Source organism: Molossus molossus, unplaced genomic scaffold (genome assembly GCF_014108415.1).
Source record: "Molossus molossus isolate mMolMol1 unplaced genomic scaffold, mMolMol1.p scaffold_m16_p_2, whole genome shotgun sequence".
Taxonomy (NCBI): Eukaryota; Metazoa; Chordata; class Mammalia; order Chiroptera; family Molossidae; genus Molossus; species Molossus molossus.
This window is the reverse complement of record NW_023425355.1, coordinates 110653392-110676309: the sequence shown is the minus strand read 5'-3', so window position 1 is coordinate 110676309 and position 22918 is coordinate 110653392. Positions and strand designations below refer to the sequence as shown.

At 38.3% G+C, this 22918-nt stretch overlaps 1 pseudogene; it reads left to right on the top strand.

Moving 5' to 3' along the window:
- Positions 1-12478: 12478 nt before the first annotated feature.
- Positions 12479-12857, top strand: LOC118636565 (annotated as a pseudogene).
- The last annotated feature ends 10061 nt before the right edge of the window (positions 12858-22918 follow it).

Sequence of the window (22918 nt, the reverse complement as noted above, 5' to 3'; positions counted from 1 at the left end):
ACCCCGAGTGTCCCGACACACTTCCAGTCCAGTCCGCCCTCCCTCTGCTGGAGCCCAAGGTGAGTGGCTGTGGCTGTTTCAGCCTCTGTCCTGGCTCTGCACTGTGGAGCCGCCTGGGAGTGTAACCCGCGGGCGCTGCTCCCAGCTAAGGCCGCTGCCGAGCTGCTGGACCGTGGGCTCCCAGCCCTGTCTCGCGCCTTCGCAAGCCTACCGGGATCGAGTTAGTGTCCCTTGTTGTATGGTCCTCCAACCTGCTTTTCTGTTGGTTTTTCCCGTTGATTTGTCTGTTATAGTTGTAATTCCAGTTTGGTTCTGGGAGACGGTTTGTGTAGCTCCGTTCACTCCGCCGCCATTTTTCGGTCTCCGGGAATGGAGTTTTTAAAAAATAGAACAACATGAACTGATCAACAAAATAAAGCCCAAGGCATGGAGTCAGGGAAAAGACTGATGTCTCGGGGTAGAGAGGTGAGAAATGATAAACCAAAGAACTTACATACTTATATGCATAGCCCATGAACACAGACAATAATGTAGTGAAGGCCAGGGGATGTAGGGGCTGGGGCAGGGGGAGGGTAGTGGGGAAGGAAATGGGGAACATCTGTAAACTATCACTAATACAAAATATATATTAAAAAATAGATTCTTTAGAACTTACCAGTTGTTATTCCCAACTTCTGTGTTAATCTTTTTTTTTTTTTAAACATACACTGGGGGATCATATGATGAAAGCATCAGCCACTACAGCCAGGACAGCTCTTTAAAAATGTCAAATAGGAATTTTAACAATTTACCAATTATAAATGTTATAGGCCCTCTGATTCTGCCCAGTGATGTATCCTTCGTCAGTTTGTATCCTAATATGAGAGTGTCCAAATCCCCAAGAAGACAACAGGGGAACTTTCAGTGAACCAAGGACTTGCTTTTGGCCTCAAGGACTTGCTTAGAGGGGAATCGCATTTTCAGGCAGCCCACAACTTGGGGAAACCCAACTTCAATCTGAGCTAAAGCCCTTCATGGAATATTGGTCTAGACATTGAAGATCCAACTAAAAAATTTCTAGGCTGGTTTAAGATGCCAAAATAAAGACCTGCCCCAGGGCCAGGAACTGGATCAAAGTAGAGTTGACTGGAAACAAAGTTAATAAGCTGACAGCTAGGCCAATGCACTGATCTGATTTATAAAGATAAGGATGAGATGGAAGAGAAATGATTCTTCCTGCCCAAAGAACCAGAGTATGACTCTTTTTTCTTTAACTTAATAGCAATAGCATGAGCAGGACAGGGACAAATGGGCACAACACAGAGGCGGGTCCCAGAACATATGAGTAAGGCAAAGACATCAAGCTATAAAGCTTCAGAAAGATAAAGGTCATACCCAGGCATGTTATAGAGCATGCTGAAGAAAAATAAACCGTACTTGCACCATAAGTGCTAAACAATCTATACTCAAAGTGATTTTTATTACAATGACTGATGTTGAGACTAAGAATATTTCCACAAATCATTATAAGGGTTTTTAAACAAGGAGTCATATATCAGAACAGATGATGGGACAAGGACTGCGTGGGACACACAGAGAAGAACAAACAGCACAATATTCTGCTCAGGAGAAGAGAAATCAGAACAGACGTTTTTGAAGAACACCAGGTTAAGGGTTTTTACCAATTTGGGGAGAAGTGGAAATTATTAATTAATATTAGAGGCCTACTGTATACTAATAATTATTGGTTGTTGAATAAAGTTATTTTAATTAATTATTCTTATTTATAGTATACTATTTTGATAGTGTGAGGTCATTGATTCAGAATCAATTATTTGCCTATCTTTATGTAGCCCTGAGTTAAATAATCTCTCCATCTTTTCAAGTAGATATTTGTGTCACGTAGAATCCAGATGATGATTGCATTCAAGAGTCTGGTGACTATGGTAATCAGATAAAAAAAGGAGCTCCACTTATAGATGGCTACGGCAACAAGACATATTCCTGGTGGGGAGGATTACACATTACAGAATTATGCTAATAGCTGAGGCTTGAGTGACTTAAATTCTTCTAAGTAATAAAAAATCTAGTTTATATGAAATGATTGCAATGGAGGTGTTTAAGAACAAAAATTATTCTTTACTATGAATGTTGTGACTGTTAAGGAATTAAACTATGTACAACTGTAACCATAAGTGAAATAGAAAATAGGCAATATATTGTAAAAACATGAAATGTACTACAAAGGGTAGAAAACATGAACATATCTAAAATATAGCATATAATAATATTAAATATGATGCAAATATATGTTATGTATATATTAATTAATTATATATTGTAATTATAACATTATGTTGTGGCGTGAGAGAACCGAGAGACCACCAGAGCCAAATTAAAGCCAAATAGAGAGCACAGCCGGTCGATGACTGATCCCCAGTTCTCAGAGATCAGTCCCGACTTTCAGCTACTTTTTTATTTTATAGGGGGCTTGTTACAAACTTCCACAATTGGAATTTCTTGTTGGCCTTGAGAAGAGCAAGCAAGCAAGTACAGAAGTGAAGGCAGTTAGTGATAAGCGGGATAAGCAGGAGGGAACAGAGGTGGGAGGGAGCTGAGGCTAATGGGAACTGGGTGAACTGGGTCAGCACATACCTATCCTGCTATTCATTTTATTTTCTAAGTTCTAAGAACTAACAAATTTGTTTAGAGGACAAATTCATTTAGAGGAGTACCAGGCCAGCTGGTACTTCCTCAGTTTGCCTCTGAAAGCTTCATAGTTTCCCTTTTGTTTATTTAATCATGACAAAGTGATAGGAGCAGGCCATTACAATTATAATCATAATATATACTAATATATATTCAAGATATGTAACATATTACCTAATTAGGGTGTTTAGAAGCTCACACTGACATCTATTTTTCTGTGACTGTACAGCCAAGATTGTGGACCAGCAACTGAGTATGGCTAGTGGTACAGGACCTCTTTAGAAGACAGATAGCATCATCATGTTTTATAAGCCAGGTATCTACAAGGGAAGAAAAATATTACACAAGGGGGCAAACTGGAGACACTATAGAAAGTTACCATTTCTCAGGAATGTATCTATATCACAATTGATATAGGTAATTCTCTCTAAGGGGTAGACAGCAGCCTTATACCTAAAGCATGAGGCTAAGGGTACCTGGATTACCCAGGACGAAAACTCTGAGATAGAGGTGTTAAAAGATAAACTGAGACACATTCAAATATTCAGAAGTTTATTAAAAAGCCTCTATGACTAAAACAGAGTAGCATTAAGTCATGAGTAGACAAACCAATAGAATGGAATTGCAAAAATGGACTCAATCACATATAGAAATTTGTTATGTGATAAAAGGTGAATCTCAAAAGGAAAAGATGTAAGGAAAAGATGGAGGTTGTTTTCTCTGTAACTATGTTATTTTATACTAGCTCAAGCTTACAGAAAAGTGCAAGTACAACACAAAGAACCTTATATTCCCCTGCAGCATTTGAGAATAAGTTGTCTACGTGATGTTCCATCACCACCCTCACAAAATACTTTAGTGTGTATTTGTTATGAACAAAGTCATTTTCCTACATAACCACAATATGACACTCAAAATGAGAAAATTAACATTGACCCATTCAAGTTTTGTCAATTGTCCAATGATGTCTTTTCTAGCAAAAGAACCCAATCCTGAATTATATGTTGCATTTAGTTGTTATCTCTTTAGTGCCCTTTAATTTGGAACAGTTCTTAGTTTCTTCTGCATTTTCACAACTTTAATACTTTATAAGACCTTAGTCAAAGTCTCATAGAATGTCCCTCATTTTGGGTTTGTCAGATGTTTCCTTGTGATTAGATTCATATCATGTATCTTTGGCAGAAACATCACAGAACTGAGTCTCTGTTCTTCTAATTGCATCATATGAGGTACAACTTCAATTGGTCCCATTACTAGTGATGTTAATTTTGATATATTGGTTAAGGTGGTATCTTCCAGGCTTGTATTCTAAAGTTACTTTTTTTGTTTAGTAGTTAATAACCATTTTTTGAAAAGGTATTTTGAGACTATCTAAATGTCTTAATCTTTCTCAAACCTTCAATGTATTCATTTACTATTTATAGCTATCTAGACTCATGAATCCCTATTTTACTCAATGGGTTATAATCTATTACTACATTTATTTATTTGGATGCTCAAATTGTTAGTGAGTTAGCCAGTGGGTGCCCCCTCCTACAAGCTGAATTTTGTGTCTTTCTGATGTGTCCTCCCAAAGACTGAGCCATCAATAAATGGATTAAAATAACTAGATAGCCATAAAATAAAAGGTAATATTTAGTCTATGCCTCTCATTGCAGACCAGGATACATTTCAAATAGATCAGAAATTTAAATGTAAAAAAAAATAAACTTTAAAATGTTAAAGGAAAATATGGGTGAAATCCTTTATAAACTGGAAGTAAGGGAAATTTTCCCAACAATGACTCAAATGCAGAAATAATAAGAAAAAAGATTAATAAATGTGATCGATCTTGCCCTTGTGCTGTCCACATGACCTCTAAGACTCTCTGCCTGGCTTCATTGCATCCCTTGAACTGACTTTAGTGCCCTTGCTTTTAGCAGCCTGATCCACAATTCCATATGCACATCCTTTTGAGTAAGCCTCCTCGGCATCATCCAGGCACATTCCAGCCCGTACATCTTTGCTCTGTCCTTATTCTTTATCTTTGCCAACTCATCTCCAGACTGCTCTGTCTTCCCTCTGCCTTCCCAAATCCCTTGCCTCTCCTGAAATGTCTAGATCAATTTCTGCTCCCATTAAGCTTCCCAGGTCCTTAGGCCCATTTCGCCTCCCCCTACCTACCCTGAATCCCTAAAACACCAATGGTACTAAAAAGGCAAGCCAGGTACAGCCTATTAGGCAGTGAGGTGACACCCCCTTGGCATTTGTAATGTGATTCCAGAACATGCGCCAACACCTAAACTAGGAGCTAGAAGAACTAGAATTAGAACTAGTGGAACTAGAAGGCCTCCAAATGCCTGGAGGTTTATCATGTATAAAAGGTGCTGTTACCCAGGCTCTGGGCTCAGCCTTGGGAGGTGACTCTGTTGAGATAGCACCAGTGCACTTAAACAGTCCTTTTCTAATCCTCCGAGTGCATTACAGTCTGTCTCTTCCCTCCTACCGAATTTCTGCCACAACAGTATCACCCAGTTTAATCTGTACTTGCTAAATATATGTGTCTTCATTGAAAGCAAGGAACATGCATTCACATCCTCATAGCTCCTGATATAGTCAGGCTGCCTGACAGGTACACAATAACCACTGCACATCTATTGTCACTTTAATTCCATGAGTATTAAATAGTCCACATATTCATGTATTGATTAAACACCTATCATAGGGCAGATATTCTGCTAAGTGCTAGAAATGGTAATGATACAGAAACCCAGGCCCTACCCTTAGAGAGCTTTCACTATAATTTTTAGCAGTTTTGCAAGTCCAGCTATCCAACAGCCTTATCTGAACCCAAAGCTAGTGAAAAAGCCAAAGAGCTGCCTGCCTTTCTTGAGCCTTGCTTTCCTAAATTCCACATAAGTCAACATCATATTTCTTACATTATCACTTTCATTTCTTTCCTCCTCCATCCAAGGCATGCATAGGTTACATTTTCTACTTAGGGATATAAAAAACTGTTAAATGTACTTTCTGCCTTTGCTATTCCCAAGAGCACAGTGGCTCATGTCTTGAGACAATTGGTGTTCTGCTAGAGTTCATAGAATTGTCCTGCATTCCCCTCCATGCCCTTGGTTCCCATGTGCTATGAACTAAATTTTGTCCCTGCCAAAAGTTATATATATATATATATATATATATATATATATATATATATATATATTTTAATTCTCACCCAAGGACATTTTTCCATATTTTGTTCAGATAGAGAGAGAGAGAGAGAGAGAGAAACATCGATGTGAAACATACAGATCGAGTGGCTGCCAACCGCATGACCTAACCAGGGCCGAGGACAAACTGCAACCAAGGTACATGCCCTTAGCGGGAATCGAACCTGGGTCTCTCTGGACTGCAGGCCAATGCTCTAACCGCTGAGCCAAACTGGCCAGGGCCAAAAGTTATATTTTTAATCCCTATCCCCAACATGATGGTATTTAGAAATGGGGCCCTTGAGAGGTGATTACGTTTAGATGAAGGTGAGGCCCTAATGATGAGATTGGCCCTTATTTAGAAGAGACACCAGAAAACACCCCCTCTCTTTCTCTTTCCCCATTTCTGCCTCCTTCACTCTGTCCCTCAACCCCCTCTCTCTCATTCTCTCACTCTGAAATGTGAAGATACAGTGAGAAGGTGACCATCTACAAGCCAGGAAGCCTCACCAAAACCCAATTATGCTGTCACCCTGATCTCAGATTTCCCAGTTTCCAAAACCCTGAGAAATAAAATTCTGTTGTTTAAGCCTCCCAGTCCATGGTACTTTGCCATAGCAGATCAATGCGCAATGGCAGGATTTTTTCTCTTCTACTCTTAGCCCTCATTAGGCTACTCCCGTTTTTCACTTCTCATGCTCATGTACCTTTTTCTGAGTCACTTTGTTGAAGCCCCCTGTACCTTCTATGTTATCCCTGTTCAATTTTTTCTTCTTCTTTTTTTTTTCATCCTCACCTGAGGACATATTTTGTTCAGATAGAGTGGGAGGGAGAGAGAGGAAAGAGGAAGAGAGAGAGAGAAACATCGATGTGAAAGGGACACATCAATTGGCTGCCACCCGCATGACCAACCAGGGCCGGGGACAAACAGCAACCGAGGTACATGCCCTTAGCGGGAACTGAACCCGGGTCTCCCTGGACCACAGACCTATGCTCTAACTACTGAGCAAAACTGGCCAGGGCCAATTTTTTTCTTCTTCTTCTTGGTGCCCTGATCATGTGGATTCCCCAATTTCCTAAGCCTAGCTAATTGGCCACTTCGGTGAAGCCTCTCATTCTACTGAAAATGTGTTTTATTTCAGTAAATCAAATGACCCATTTGCACTTCCTTAAAAATCTTTATACTTATAAATATCCTGCAGTAGAAATGTCTTCAAATTTTATTGTGATTTCTCTAATAGATAGTCTTGACTTTAGGTTGGGTAGTACTTTGGAGGTATTTGTTTTAAGTTGAAAAATTTTAGCTACAGCATTTGCACAACAAAGCCAACGAAGTTCAACCAAGTCCTTTATGCTTTTTCTGAAAGGGACTAATGACAAAGGCTTTGATCTCACTTTGGTTCTTTGGGTGTCACTTGGAAAAAATTCTCTATCCAAAAGTTCTAAACCACAGTCTCATATTCTGATACTATAACCACTTACTCACAGATATCTGGCCATATATAGTGTAATTATTATACTAAGATCCCAAAATGTCTCTGAAATCCTGGCATGTTTCTTAAATTGTCTAACAAGAAGATTAAATTATGCTCATTATAAACAAAACTTAAGAGACCCAACCAAATGCAATGTGTAAACTTGTTTGGATCCTAATTACAGGAAACTAACTGTATTGGGGGGGGGCAAATGGAGAAATTTGACTGTAGACAGGCTATTAAATTATATTAAACAATTATTGTTTACTTTGATATATGTGATAAGGGCATGGTGATTATATATAAAATATCTTTATCAGTTAAAGATGCATACTAAATATTTGATGGTGAAAGAACATGTTTGAGATTTTCTTTAAAATGCAATAGGAGCCTAGCCGTTGTGGCTCAATGGTTGAGCGTCGATCGATGCACCACAAGGTCCCTGGTTCGATTCCCAGTCAGGGCACACACCCAGGTTGTGGGCCAAATCCCCAGTGGAGGTCATGCAGGAGGCAGCCAATCGATGTTCTCTCTCATTGATGTTACTATCTCTCTCTCCCTCTTCCTTCCTCTCTCTTTAAAAATCAATAAAGAAAAAAAGATATTTTTTAATTCAATAAAAAATAGTGGTAGCTGTAAATAAAACAATAGTGGTAAACTAGAGATAGATATTGAAGCTGAGCGATAGGTGCACGACGAATATATTATACTATACTTTCCTTTCTTATTGTTTAAAGTATTACAGATGTACCTCTTTTTTCCCCATTGACCCCATCCGTCCCACTCCCACCCCCCTCCTGTCTTCCCCAGCTTAATGTCCATGTCGATTTATTGTGCATATATGCATATGAGTTCTTTGATTTATCTCTACTTGTGTGCATTTATAGAAAATTTTCAGAATTGCATATTTTTTAATTTGTTGACTAATTTTATTAAGTACATATTTTTTAAATTATTTTAAAATTGGTAATTTCTTCATAATTTTGTTTTATTTTGAAAAATATTGCACAACTATGTTGGGTAATAAAGGATTTGTTGTATTTTAAAGAGAATATTATTTTTCCATCTTTTTTTTTTTTTTTTTTGGTATGTGCCCCTAGCGGGAACCGAACCTGGGACTCTAGTCCGTGGGCTGGCTCTCCAACCACTGAGCCAAACCAGCCAGGGCATGTTTTCTCATCTTTCTTCCTACTATAGTAAATCATTCAATTTCTTCTCCACCTGGAATTAGCTAAAACAAATACTAAAAACTTTCTATCCTGTAAAAAGAGGTGAAAAGTTAATATCTTACCATTTTAAGAGGACTGATAATGTGAACCATAGAGCTGGAAAAGACCTTTGGAGTTATTTGGTCTATATCTCTGCTGTCACCTTCCTATAGCAACCCACCTAAACCCTTGGGAACAAGGAGCTAGGTCAGCATGAGGCAGGCCCTAAGAGTGAGACAGTGGGACAGCCATAAATTTCTAAATAGGAACAAGGAGTAATCTCATCCTGACACCACTAAGACTATTTTAACTTTCTGTCTACCTCAAAGAAATGAGACAACTGCTTTTTTGAGTATTTGAGTATTCACTTCACAGCCAGGTCTCTCTCATATGTCCTTGGAAAATATTATTATATAGGAAAATATTATATAATAATATAAGGAAAATTTTAAAAACCTTTTTCTAAACAAAATTGCAAAATTTAGCAAATAAGAATACAGGATGCTCAGTTATATATGAATTTCAGTGAATTATCTTTTATAATATAAATGTGTTGCATGCAACATTTACAATATAATCATACTAAAAAATTATTCATTGTTTATCTTAAATTTAAGTTCAACTAAATGTTTCATACTTTTTCTGGAAATCTTAGTCCAAAAAGACATTTTGTTCTGGTTCAGGAGGAGAAATCAACACAAAGAAGTCAGTTTGAGAGTAATATGTAGCAGGGTAAGATCAAATATTAAATTATGGGGTTCAGGGAAAAGGAAGTGTTAACATAGGTCAAAATTTCACCAACAATGAGGTAGTCAAGAAACCCTGTCTATCTGCAGATTTCTCCTATGTCCCCAGTTTTTAGCATAGTGGTAATGGTGCTTAGTAGAGTCTCAGTGTGTAATGAACAAAGGAATGAATACATCAGTCAGTATGAGGAAACTTCAGGAGGGTCTTGAATGAAGACCAAAAGCTGTAGGAAAGAGTAGCAGAGAGAAGGGATAGACATAGTATCTTGGGAGGAGGCTGGGAAGGAGGAACTGCTATAAAGAAGAGTCTCAATTTCTCATAAAACACCAATCAGAAAGAATATATGTACCCCCATCTTTGTAGCAGCACTATTTACAATCGCTAAGATTTGGAAACAGCCCAAATATCCATCAGTAGACAAATGGATCAAAAAGCTGTGGTACATATACACAATGGAGTACTACGCAGCTGTAAGAAAGAAAGATCTCTTATCCTTTGGGACTACATGGAGGGACCTTGAGAGTATCATCCTAAGTGAAACAAGCCAAACAGAGAAAGACACGTATCATATGATCTTACTTATTTGTGGAATATAATGAACATAACAGTTTGAGGAATGGGGTAGTCCCAGAGACGCGGAAGCGGGGTACAGACTGACAATCACCTAAGGAGTGGGGAGGTGGGGGAGGGATGAACCACAGAACTTATATGCATGTATGCATGAACAGTGGACATGGACAACAATCTGGTGAAGGAGCAGGGAGGGGGGGGAAGGGGGGGATCAGTGGGGGAAAAAGGAGAAACATCTGTAACAAAAATTAATCAATAAAAATAAAAGAAGAGTCTCAATAGCAGTGATTCTCAAAAATTTTTAACTGAGAATGACTTAGGCAGAACAAAAGATTCTACAGATATTGAATCTACTCATTGTACTTTCAAGTAGAACGTACATAATAGTCTGTAGAATTGCATGTGATACTCCTAGAAACACTTATAGGATATAAAGAGTTATATTTTTTCGGTCTGTTTATAGCCCTCGAGGAAACATGTTAATAACCTAAAGACTGTATTTTGAGAAACATTTAACTGGAAAATAGGTGTTAATTTTCTTGAGCTGGAAAAACTGGAAAGTAAAAGACTAAATCTTAGATTTTTAAACATTTTGATATGAAGGTGCTAATAGAGCATATTATCTGACCTAAAAGACTTTAAATGCCTTTTAATAAGTCAATTAAAATAATCAGACATCAAGAAGGAGCAAGATTTAAATTCCAGAATTGCTTCAGATTAGGTCAAGGTTTCTCAACTTCTGAACAATTGACATTTTAGACAGAAAAAGGGTTTGGTATGGGGAGTGTTCTACACATTGTAGGATATTTAACAGCACTCTTGGTGTGATGGCCAATTTTATGTGTCAACTTGACTGACCATAGATTACACATTACTTCTGGATATATGTGTCTGTGATAGTGTTTCCATATACGATTGGCATTTGAATCAGTGCACTTAATAAAGCAGATTGCCCTTCCCAATATAGGTGGACATCAGCCAATCCCCTGAGGGCCTAAATAGAGCAAAATGTGGAGGAAGGAGGAATCTGCCCCTTTTCCTTCTTGTTCGCTAGCTTGACTTAGAATATCTCATCTTCTCTAGCCCTCAGACCCAAATTTAAGCCATTGATTCCTCCGGTTCTCAGGTTTTCTGATTTAGACTGAATTATAACACTGGCTTTCCTGGGTTTCCATCTTGCAAATGGCAAATTGTGGAACTTTTCAGCTTCCATATTCATGTGAGCCAATTCTTACTGATTCTGTTTCTCTGGAGAACACTAACCCAGGCTTCTGCCCACTGGGTACCTGTAATACTGTTGTAGACCAACGAGACAGACCAGACTCAGACTCCGAACTGGGTTCAAATTAAGAGAGCTTTATTAGCCGCACGGCGACTGTCCCATCCTACTCAGAGGAGAGAGCAGCCCCGAGATCAGGGGGAGGGTTGCTTATATAGTTGTCTTAGCCCCTGTTAAGGAATTTGGGTTAAGGGTATACAAGCAAGCAAGCACGTACAGTAGCAGATATTTGCATTTAACTGTTATACCTGAGGGAACAATCAGTTTGGTTGTACACAAAGCAATAGTTATCTATACAATGCAGTGGTTATCTATTAGTAGATAGTTCTTGCCATTCCCTTAAAATCCAGGGGGCAAGGTCATGTGTTTGTCCTTTACAATACCACCTCTGTTCCCCTCCCAATCTCATTTGTTTGTGAGAAACAAAAATATCTCTAGACATTACTAAATGCTCTCTAGGGGAAAAATCACCTCCTGTTGAAAATCATTGGTTTTGATGAAAGTATACTGCACCAGTTGCATTATATTTCAGAAGTCTCTAATGTAATTCTTTTCCTATCCAACTGAGAGAAATAAAGGGCAATTTGTGAAAATAAAGCCTATGTATTTGAAAAGCATGTGTCTAAGATGAGTAAAATTATTCAGACATGAATACTGGATAGTGAAAAGGCAGGTGATGAATTTTATTTATTAAGGTTACACATATTCATTTCAGAGTTCCTGATTTTAGTGGTGCTGGGTCAACCTCAACTAGGTCACTCATTGAAATAAATGCACCTGACAGAGGCAAATCTTTACTAGCTAATTACAAGGATGATTACCTTTAATAAATGCTTCTGCACCTATAATTGGGGCACAAAAAAAATTTCATGTAGTAAAGGAAAACACACCCTTGAAAATCTGGAGTCTCTCTTGAGAAGCATTTCTCCTCAATTAATAAATACAATGTTCTATCTGACTAAAAACCCTCAGGAAATGTGCACATTCAAAATCATTCTACCAAAACAGATAGATCCCATTTTATTTGCTTCTGGCTATTCTATTCTAGAGACATTATTTCATCACTTTGAGAAACAAATGCTGCTTCCAACTACTACTTAAAAGCTTATTAAGAATTTAATTGAGAGCCCTGGCCAGTTTGGCTCAGCAGTTGGAGCATCTGCCTGTGGACCAGAGAATCCCGGGTTCAGTTCCCGCTAGGGGCACATACAAAAAAAAAAAAAGAATTTAATTGAGAGACCACACTGGGTTGCTGCCTCTGCTGCCACCATCGTGCCAGCCCCTCGGGTCTCAAAGAGGCTGGGTGAGGCTGGGTGATGTTCGAGAATGGGAGACAAGTCAATTTGGGAACAGACTGGATCCAGCTTCATTCAACATTACTACCAGTTATTTGTAATGACAGAACTCAACTAGTCGCAATTTACATCGACGCGTCATGCCTTACATGGGAAGGACAGCAATTCCAGGGGAAAGTTGCCATTGTAGAGAAGTTGTCTATCCTTCCATTCCAGAAAATCCAGCACATCATGATGGCACAGTACCATTAGCCCACGCCAGATAGCTACATCGCATGGTTGTGGGCCAGCTTAAAGTTGATGAAGACCCCATCATGGGGTTCCACCAGATGTTCCTGTTAAAGAACATCAACGATGCTTGGGTTTGCACCAATGACATGTTCAGGCTTGCCCTCCACAACTTTGGCTGACCTCCTCCCAGCCAGGTACTCATGCTGTTTTCTTCTCCCTCCTCTTTCTGATACTATTCACACTCTTCCAGATGTTCCAAATATCATACACAAATGATCAGGGCCGTGGTAGGAGTGGGTGCAGTGCGCTGCTGCTACCTGGGTATTGTGCATGATGTTTGGATGCCAGGCTAGTTACATCTGGCAGGAGAAGTTTGTGTTGTACCAGTGCATGCCTTGGAAAGACTTAAGTAATGCAAAAAGTTGTTTTCATTTAATTTTTTAATCTACTGACAAGTTGCTCTAGTAACCCAAATAAGTGAAGGAGAAAGCAACTGCCTCACCACCCAGATATTGATTTGTTCAAATGTTTCAATGCCTCTTGATACAATAAAACCACAAAAATTTTCTTTAAAAAAAGAATTTAATTGATCCCTCTGGGAGAAATAAGGAGATATATTAACAATGTATTTCTTTTCCTGTTTTAAAAAATTGTTTTTCCCTCGGGTGAAGTTAGAATAAAATTATTTTTCTGATAATTTATTAAGTAAAATTTAGTCTGGGATTCAAAATATGGATAAAATGAATTTATATTTTGAATACCCACCATTTTAAGGAATTATTGACCAAATATTAGAGGAAAGTCTCATCCTTGCATTAAAAAAAAGGAAAGCACTGAATGAAACTTTCAGGACTCCAACAGATGAATATGTCAAAAAAATTTTCAATAAGCTCTCTTGATTTTCTACTCATGGTAACATTAAGTAATAATCAGATATAGGACTTATGTTTCTAGTAACATTATATATATGAGATATATATATATGAGATTATATATAAGATTATATATATATATATATATATATATATATATATATATATATATATAAAATATCTCCTGAAAATTCTTCCAATACAAAACAGCTGAAAACTCTAGATAAAAATATATAACAAACACTACATTATGTTAAATAAAAGAAGCAGACATAAAAGGTCACATATTATATGATATAATTTATATGAAATATCTGGAATAGTAAGACGGAAAGCAGAGTGATGATTGCCAGGAGCTGGAGAGGGGAGAGAAAGAAATGGGGAATTAACTCCTTCACATGTAGAGAGTTTCCCTTTTGAGTGATGAAATGTTTTGAAGTCAATAAAGGTGGTGGCTGCACAACATTGTGAATGTGCTAAATGTCACTGAAATTTATACTTCAAAATGGTTAATTTCATGTTATGTGAATGTGAACTCAATAAAAAACAGATAGCATCTTTTTAAAGTACTACCAAGTTAATGAGAAAGTGATAGAAATCCACAAGAAGGCAAAATTTAGGAGGCAGTTGGAACTACAAGTGATTATCTGAAACTACAGCTATCCTTGAGCCTTTGATGATTTTCCTAATGAAAGGAATTGGCATTTTAGTGTAGCACAGGACAGGAGGTAGTGCTTTGGACTCATGCTGCATAAGATATTGGAAGTGAGATCCCTGAATGAAGCCCAAACACTAAAAGGAATGAGTCAAAGAAATGGCTCATAGGATAAAAGCCACAAGCCTGAAAGGTAGAAGAAAAATAATATATCTCAGCTTGGGATCAGCATGTAGAAAAAAGAAACAGTTTCTTCCTGGAAAAATGTAACAGCAGGTTAAAATGAGTTCTAGAAATAATGGAGAAAGGTAAAAGTTAAAGACTTATAATTAAAAAGGATATTTATTATATTAAATTATTAAATAAAATTAAGCAAAATGATAAAAATATAAGAAGTTGAAATCAAAAGAGTTTGTTAGTGCATGGGACATAAAAAGAAAAAGAATGATAAACCACAGAACTTATATGCATGTATGCATGACCAATGAACATAGACAACAAAACTGGTGATGAGGTGGGGTGGGGAATGGGAGGAGGGTGTCAATGGGGGAAAATGAGAAACATCTGTAACAAAAACAAATTCATAAATACAAAATATAAAAAAGAAAAAAAAAGAATGAAAACATATAAAGGTAATTTTGAAAATAAAAGGTTGTATAAAATAGATCTTCAAATAGAAGAGTTCTAAAAAACAAATCTTAGAGAATAAGAAAATAGGGTTCTAACTCATAGAAAAATAATCTAAAATAGGCTGAACAGAGTAAGAGTGTGCAAAACCAACACAGAAATGCCAAGCTATGAATACTTTGAAAACAATGTAAATATATATCCACTCACTATGAGGAAAAATAACAGCCACACAACTGGAGTGGTGAGAATAGTAGAATTGGTGAGGATTTCTAAGGGAGAGTGGCCATGCCCCCAGGACAGGGCCTGGGCTATCAATGTCAGAGAAGCAAAGGTGGTAGAGTCCTAATTCCAGAGGTCATAACCTTACCCTTTGACTATTTACAAGAAGACTTGAGACCCAAGTCACCCCCTCAGTAAATACACACACACACACACACACACACACACACACACACACACATGCGCACAGGCAAGTACACTATGACTCTCAGGGATGGGGGCTTTTCCAGCATCACACAACTAGAAATGACAGAGTTGTTACTTCACCTGTAGTTTTCTGATGACAAAACAGAGTTTTATCATTTTCCTGAATTTTCACTTAAAAAAAATAAGGGTAAGCAATTAAGCACAAAATACAGTGGTTTTTGTTCTCTTTTTATTTTCCACTTATTTTCTTGGCTTTGAAATTTCAGAAACATTATGTCTACTTAGGAGAAATAACTCAAGGAGAAAGGTGAAGGTTATTTTGCACATAGCAAAGGGAAGAGAGCTGAGAGACAGTGCTGGGAGGGAATGGGTGTGGAGGGGATGCTGGGGCCAAAGAGTGTGAGAGAAGAGCAGCAGAATGCACATAGGACCCCAGAGGGAACAGGTGATGCCTGTGCACACCAACCTTTCTCAAAATGGGAAGATAAAGAACATTATAGTGAAATATTCAGAAAGCTAAGGTTATGCTAATTTGAGGTCCATCACCTCATCGGAGATTATATCCTTTCTGTTTTTGGAATATTCACATGTACTTTCTTTTATAAAATGATGACAAAGTGTATAATCTATAGAATATATTTCTCTGGCAAATTTAAATTTAAACAACTGAACACCAGTCAACCAATTTATTATTACTATTATTATTAGCAAAATTGTATCATTCTGTAAAATCACCAAGTCTGAGTATTTTGCAATTTGAGACAAAAATAGCAGATCTTGAAAAGACCCAGGATTCCAAAACGGCGGCAGAGTGAATGGAAACTACACAGACCATCTCCCAGGACCAAACTGGAATTACAACTAAAATAAAGACAAATCGTCGGAAAAAAGCAACTGAAAAGCAGCTTGCGAGGACCATATAACCAGGGACACTGACTCAATCCTGGTAGGACTGCAGAGGTGCAAGAGTGGGGCTGGAAGCCCACAGAGAACAGAGGTCTTAGCTGTGAGCAGCACCTTTGGGATTACATTCCCAAGTGGCTCCACAGCACAGAGCACGGACAGACACTAAATAGCCACAGCGACTCACTTTGGGCTCCAGCAGAGAGAGGGCGGACCAGACAGAAACTGGTGTGGGGACACTCAGAATTCGGAGGGCGCTCAGAGCCTTTGCTGAGTTGTGGCCAAACAAGATGGTGGCCATCTTACTCATTCACAGGGCTCAGGGGAGAGGTGAAGGCCCCTCCCTTGGAGATTTAACCCCACCCTGTGGCCATAGAAATTCAAATTGAGGCTCATTAACAACCAGCATCTGCCCCACGCAAGGAAAATCCCCTTACTCTGAACACCTGAGGGAGTTTTTCAGTCAATTGAGAACCCAAAGCTCTTCAAGTAACCATGACTAACAGCATCCAGGCAAAAAGCTACAGGATAACTGAACCATTCCTGGGCTAGCAACTCTAACCAAGAAAGTAAGATTTGACAATGGTGTTTAATGTGGGTACTCCCTTACTCATCCAAACCCAGGAGAGGAAGCCACAAACAGCAGAACACCAACACCCACAAAAAAAATTGGCAGGCTCCAAAACCCCCCTATGATAGCCAAAATGGTGAAACAACGAAACAAATGCCAAATGAAAGAACAAGAGACCTCTACCGAAGATGAGAAAAATGAGGAGCAGTTAAGCAAGTTAACAGAGCTAGAATTCAGAGCCATGAACTTGAGGAAGCTCAACAGCATGAGTAAGGACATCAACACCATGAGAAAAGCCATAGAAATATTGAAAACCAACAAACTGGATATTAAAAACCACCAAGAATAAATGAAGAATGACATATCAGAAATAAAGAACACATTGGAAGGTCTAAACAACAGAGTAGAGGAAGCTGAAGACCAGCTCAGTGAATTAGAAGACAGGGTAGAAAAAAATCAACCAATCAGAAAACCAAAATGAAAAAAAATTAACTAAAAAAGAAGACAGCTTAAGAGAACTGTGGGACAACTGGAAACATAATAATATTCACATCATAGGAGTCCCCAAAGAAGAAGAAATTGAGCAAGTGTAAGAGAGTATATTTGAAGAAATAGTGACAGAAAACTTCCCTAATTAGGTGAAGGAAGAAGGCATTCAGGTTCAAGAAGCAAAGAGAACCACAAGTAGAGAAGAACCCAAATAGGCCCACACCAAGACACATGGTAATTAAAATGCCAAATTAAAGACAAAGAGAGAATCCTAAAAGCTGCAAGAGATAAGCAACAGATTACCTACAAAGGAACCCACATGAGGCTCTCAGCTGACTTCTCAACAGAAACACTACAGGCCAGAAGAGAATGGCATGAGGTAATCAAGGTCATGAAAAACAAGTATTTGAAACCAAGACTACTATACCCAGCAAGGCTATCATTCAAAATAGAAAGTCAAATGAAGAGCTTCCCAGACACAAAAAGGCTAAGGGAATATATTAGCACCAGACCAGGACTGCAACAAATGTTAAAAGGACAGGTGCAATTGGTAGAAGAAATATGAAGAAAAATATAACCACACTAAACAAAAATGGCAATAATCACCTTAAATGTAAATGGAATGAATGGTTCAATGAAAAGACAGTGTAGCCCTGGCCTGTTTGGCTCAGTGGTTGACTGTTGACCTGTGGACCAGAGAGGTCCGAGTTTGGTTTCCGGTAGGGGCATGTACCAAAAAAAAAAAAAAAAAAAAGAAAGAAAGAAAGAAAGAAAGAAAGAAAGAAAGAAAAGAAAAGACAGAGTAGCTGACTTGTAAAGAAAGCATGACTCATCTATAGGTTGTTTACAAGAGACCCACCTCACAATAAAAGACTCACATAGATTGAAAGTGAAGGGATGGAAAAAGATTATCCAAGCAGATGGAAAGGAAAAAAAAAACTGGGTTGCAATATTCATATCTGATAAAGCAGATTTTAAAATGAAAGCCATTACTACAGACAAAGAAGGCAACTACATAATATTAAAAGGATCTATCAACCAGAAAGATATTACCTTGGTAAACATATATGCACCCAATATGGGAACACAAAAACATATTAAAAATCTTCTAGAGGACTTCAAAGGACAAATCAACAGCAATACAATCATAGCAGGACACTTCAACACGCTGCTGACATCTCAGGACATCCTCTAAACAGAAAATTAGCAAGGAAACAGAGACTCTAAATGAAGCACTAGACCAAATGGATTAAAAAGATATCTACAGAGAATTACATCCCAAAACAGCAGAATATTCATTCTTATCAAGTGCACATTAGGACACAAACTAAATCTCTACAAGTTCAAGAAGATTGAAATCATATCAAGTATCTTCTCATATCACAATGTCACGAAACTAGAAATCAATTGCAACAAGAACATGCAAGGACCTGTGAAGACATGGAGACTAAATATCATGTTATTAGACAATGAATTGATTACCAAAAAGATCAAGGAAGAAATTAAAAACTTCCTGGAAAACAATGAAATTGAACACACAACAGCACAAAATCTATGGGATGCAGTGAAACCAGTTCTGAGAGGGAAGTTCATAGTACGACAGGCCTACCTCAAGAAACAAGAAATATTTCTAACAGATTATCTAACCTCACAACTTAAAGAACTAGAAAGCAAACAAAAAGAAAAACCCCGAGCAAGTAGAATGAAGAAAACAGTAAAGATCAGAGCAGAAATAAATGACCTAGACACACAAAAAAACAAAACAAACAAACAAAAAAAACCCAAACAAACATACAAACAAACAAACAAACAAACAAAAAACAATTCAAAGGATCAATGAAACAAATAGCTGGTTTATTGAAAAGATAAACAAGATTGATGGACACTTAGCTAGACTCACCAAGAAACAAAGGCAGAGAACCCAAATACACAAAACAAGAAATGAAAGGGGAGAAGTAAGAACTGACTCCACAGAAATATAAAAGATCGTTACCAAATACTGGGAACAATTATATGGCAGCAAATTTGACAATGTAAGCGAAATGGACAAATTGCTAGAAACACAGAGTCTCCAAAAACTGGACCTGGAAGAGATAGAACACTTGAACAGACCAATAACAACTAAGGAAATTGAAGATGTAATCAAGACTCTCCCAGCAAACAAAACCCCAAGACCGGATGGCTTCACTGGGTAGATTTACCAAACATTCAAAGAAGAACAAACACCCATTCTCCACAAACTATTTAAAAAAAATTCAAGAAGAAGGAAGATTTCCAAACTTGTTTTATGAGGCCAGTATTATTCTAATTCCAAAACCAGAAAAAGACACTTCAATGAAAGAAAACTATAGGCAAATATCCCTGATGAACATAGACGCCAAAATCCTGAACAAAATAATAGCAAACCGGATCCAGCAATACATCAAAAAAATTATTCACCATGACCAAGTGGGATTCATCCCAGGGATGCAAGTCTGGTACAGTATTTGCAAATCAATAAATGTGATACACCATATAAACAAAATGAAAAATAGAAACCACATGATCATATCAATAGATGCTGAGAAAGCATTCGACAAAATCCAGCCCCCGTTTCTGATAAAGATGCTCAGCAATGTGAAAAAAGAGGGATCACATCTATAATAAAGGCTATATATGAAAGACCTACAGCCGACATCATACTAAATGGGTAAAAACTAAAAGCATTTTCCTTAAGAACAGGAACAAAACGGGGATGCCCACTTTCGCCACTCTTTTTTAACATAGTACTGGAAGTCTTAGCCACAGCAATCAGACATGAAGAAAAAATAAAAGGGATCCAAACTGGAAAGGAGGAAGTGAAACTGGTATTATTAGCATATGACATATTATACACAGAAAACCCGAAAGTCTCCGTTGAAAATCTACTAGACTTAACAAATGAATTTGGCCAAGTAGCAGGATAGAAACTTAACGTCAAGAAATCGACGGCATTCTTATGCATCAATGATGAGGTCACAGAAGGAGAACTGAAAAATAAATCCCATTTACTACCATGGCAAAAAAATTAAGATACCTAAGAGTAAACTTAGCCAAGAAGTAAAAGACCTATGTGCAGAAAACTACAGGAAGTTGAAAAAAGGAATAGAAGAAGATATGAAAAAGTGGAAGCACATACATGGTTCATGGATCGGAAGAATTAACATCATATAAATGTCCATACTACCCTAAGCAATCTATAGATTCAGTGCAACCCGCATCAAAATACCAATGACATATTTCACAGAACTAGAACAAATAATTCAAAAGTTCATATGGAACCCAAAAAGACCCCAATTAGCCACAGCAATCTTGAAATAAAAGGACAAAGTAGGTGAGATCACAGTACCGGATATCACATTATACTACAAAGCTACTGTAATCAAAACAGCCTGGTACTGGCACAAGAACAGGCACATAGACCAGTGGAACAGAACAAAGAACCCAGAAATGGACTCTAGATATCACGCTCAATTAATATTTGACAAAAGAGGCAAGAGCATACAATGGAGTAAAGACAGCCCCTTTAATAAATGGTGATGGGGAAAGTGGACAGCTACATGCAGAAAAATGAAACTAGACCATCCATTTACACCCTACACAAGAATAAACTCAAAATGGATAAAAGACTTCAATGTGACCCGTGAATCCAGAAAAATCCTAGAAGAAAAAGTAGGCAACAAAATTTCAGACATCAGATGCAGCAGAATTTCCACAGATACATCACCTAAGGCAACAGAAACAAAGGAAAAATATGAACGCATGGGACTACATAAACTAAAAAGCTTCTGCACAGCAAAAGAAACAACCATCAAAATGGGACGGCAGCCCACTGTATGGGAAAGCATAAATTCCAATGATATATCAGATAAGGGGATAATTTCCAAAATATGTAGAGTACTCGTACAATTCAATAAAAGGAAGACAAAGAACCCGATTCAAAAATGGGCAGAAGAGCTAAATAGACACCTCTCCAAACAGGACATACAAATGGCCAAGAGACATGTGAAGAAATGCTCAACAACACTAATCATCAGAGAGATGCAAATTAAAACAGCAATGAGATATCACCTCACACCTGACAGAATGGCCGCCATCAACAAATCATTAAACAACAAGTCTTGGCGAGGGTGTGGAGAAAAGGGGACTCTAGTACACAGCTGTTGGGATGCAGACTTGTGGAGCCACTATGGAAAACACTATGGTGTTACCTCAAAAAACTGAAAATTGAATTGCCATTTGACTCAGTGATCCCACCTCTAGGAATATACCCTAAGAAGCCTGAAACACCAATCAGAAAGAATATATGTACCCCCATGTTCATAGCAGCACTATTTACAATAGCTAAGACCTGGAAACAGCTTAAGTGTCCATCGGTAGACGAATGTATAGAAAAGCTGTGGTACATATACACAACGGAGTACTATGCAGCTGTAAGAAAGCAAGCTCTCTTATCCTCTGTCAGGACATGGATGGACCTGGAGAGCATTATCCTAAGCGAAACAAGCCAAGCAGAGAAAGACAAATATCACATGATCTCATTTATTTGTGGAATATAATGAACATAACAGTCTGAGGAATTCAGTAGACCCAGAGACTTGGAAGTAGGGTAGAGACTGATAACCCTCAGAAGACAGGGTGGTGGAGGGAGGGAAGAGATAAACCACGGAACTTATACGCATGTACGCATACCGATGGACATGGACAACAAAGCCGGGTATGGGGTCGGGGAGATGGGCAGGAGGGTGTCAATGGGGACACAAAGGAGAAACATCTGTAACAAAAATAATGTATTAAAAAATTATTTTAAAAAAATGTATCAAACTCTTTAATATGTGTTGTTTGTTGTATGTCAGTTATATCTGATTAGTACCCTTAATAATTAAATAAATGTTAACATGATAAAAAGAACAATATGCAATAGAACAAAGGTTGTTTAAAAATAAGATGTGATGACTGAGTTTCTTAAAAATGGATGTAAGGAGATGAGGCAAGATACCTGAAGCCTAAGGAAATTCTGTCCGCTTGCTCCAAGCACAGGATCGAACTTCAAGCTCAACTGCAGTACATTCAACTTGAAAAACTACCTTAAAATAACTGATTGGAAATACTGTGAACAGGAGCATGGAGAAGAGACAGAAGACAAAGTGGTGAGTGAGCTCATGCAGCTGCACAGTGTGGCTGCGAAGACAGAGGGAAGGTGCAATAGCACAGCTCCTGCCCTGGGAGAGGGGGGACTCAGCCCCACACAGAGATCCCCAAACGAGAGCAACAGAGAACGAAAGGAGAATCCACACAGCATCATACAGTGGGAATCACAGGGGATTTGGCACAACAGGGGGACTCAGCACTATGCCAGGTAAAACCCAGGATGTGGTTACAACAGAAGCCTGGAAAACTTGCCCTGACTGTGGGAACTGGAGAGACCACAAAAGAGAATGGCACACCTGAGAAGGGGTCTGAGTGGATTACACAGCAATGAATCTGAGGGGCCAGGTATTTGCTGAGCGAGCTTTGACAGGGGCTAGCCAGAGTGTCTGGGAAAAGAAGTATATTCTTCCCCACATCAAGTGAAGAGGAGGTGTTCCTTCCCTCACCTGTGGAAGACTCTTGGCTGGACACCCAAGTGGCAGGGCCTAACAGCCGTGGGGACTCACACGTCTGGCTGGGTAGGAG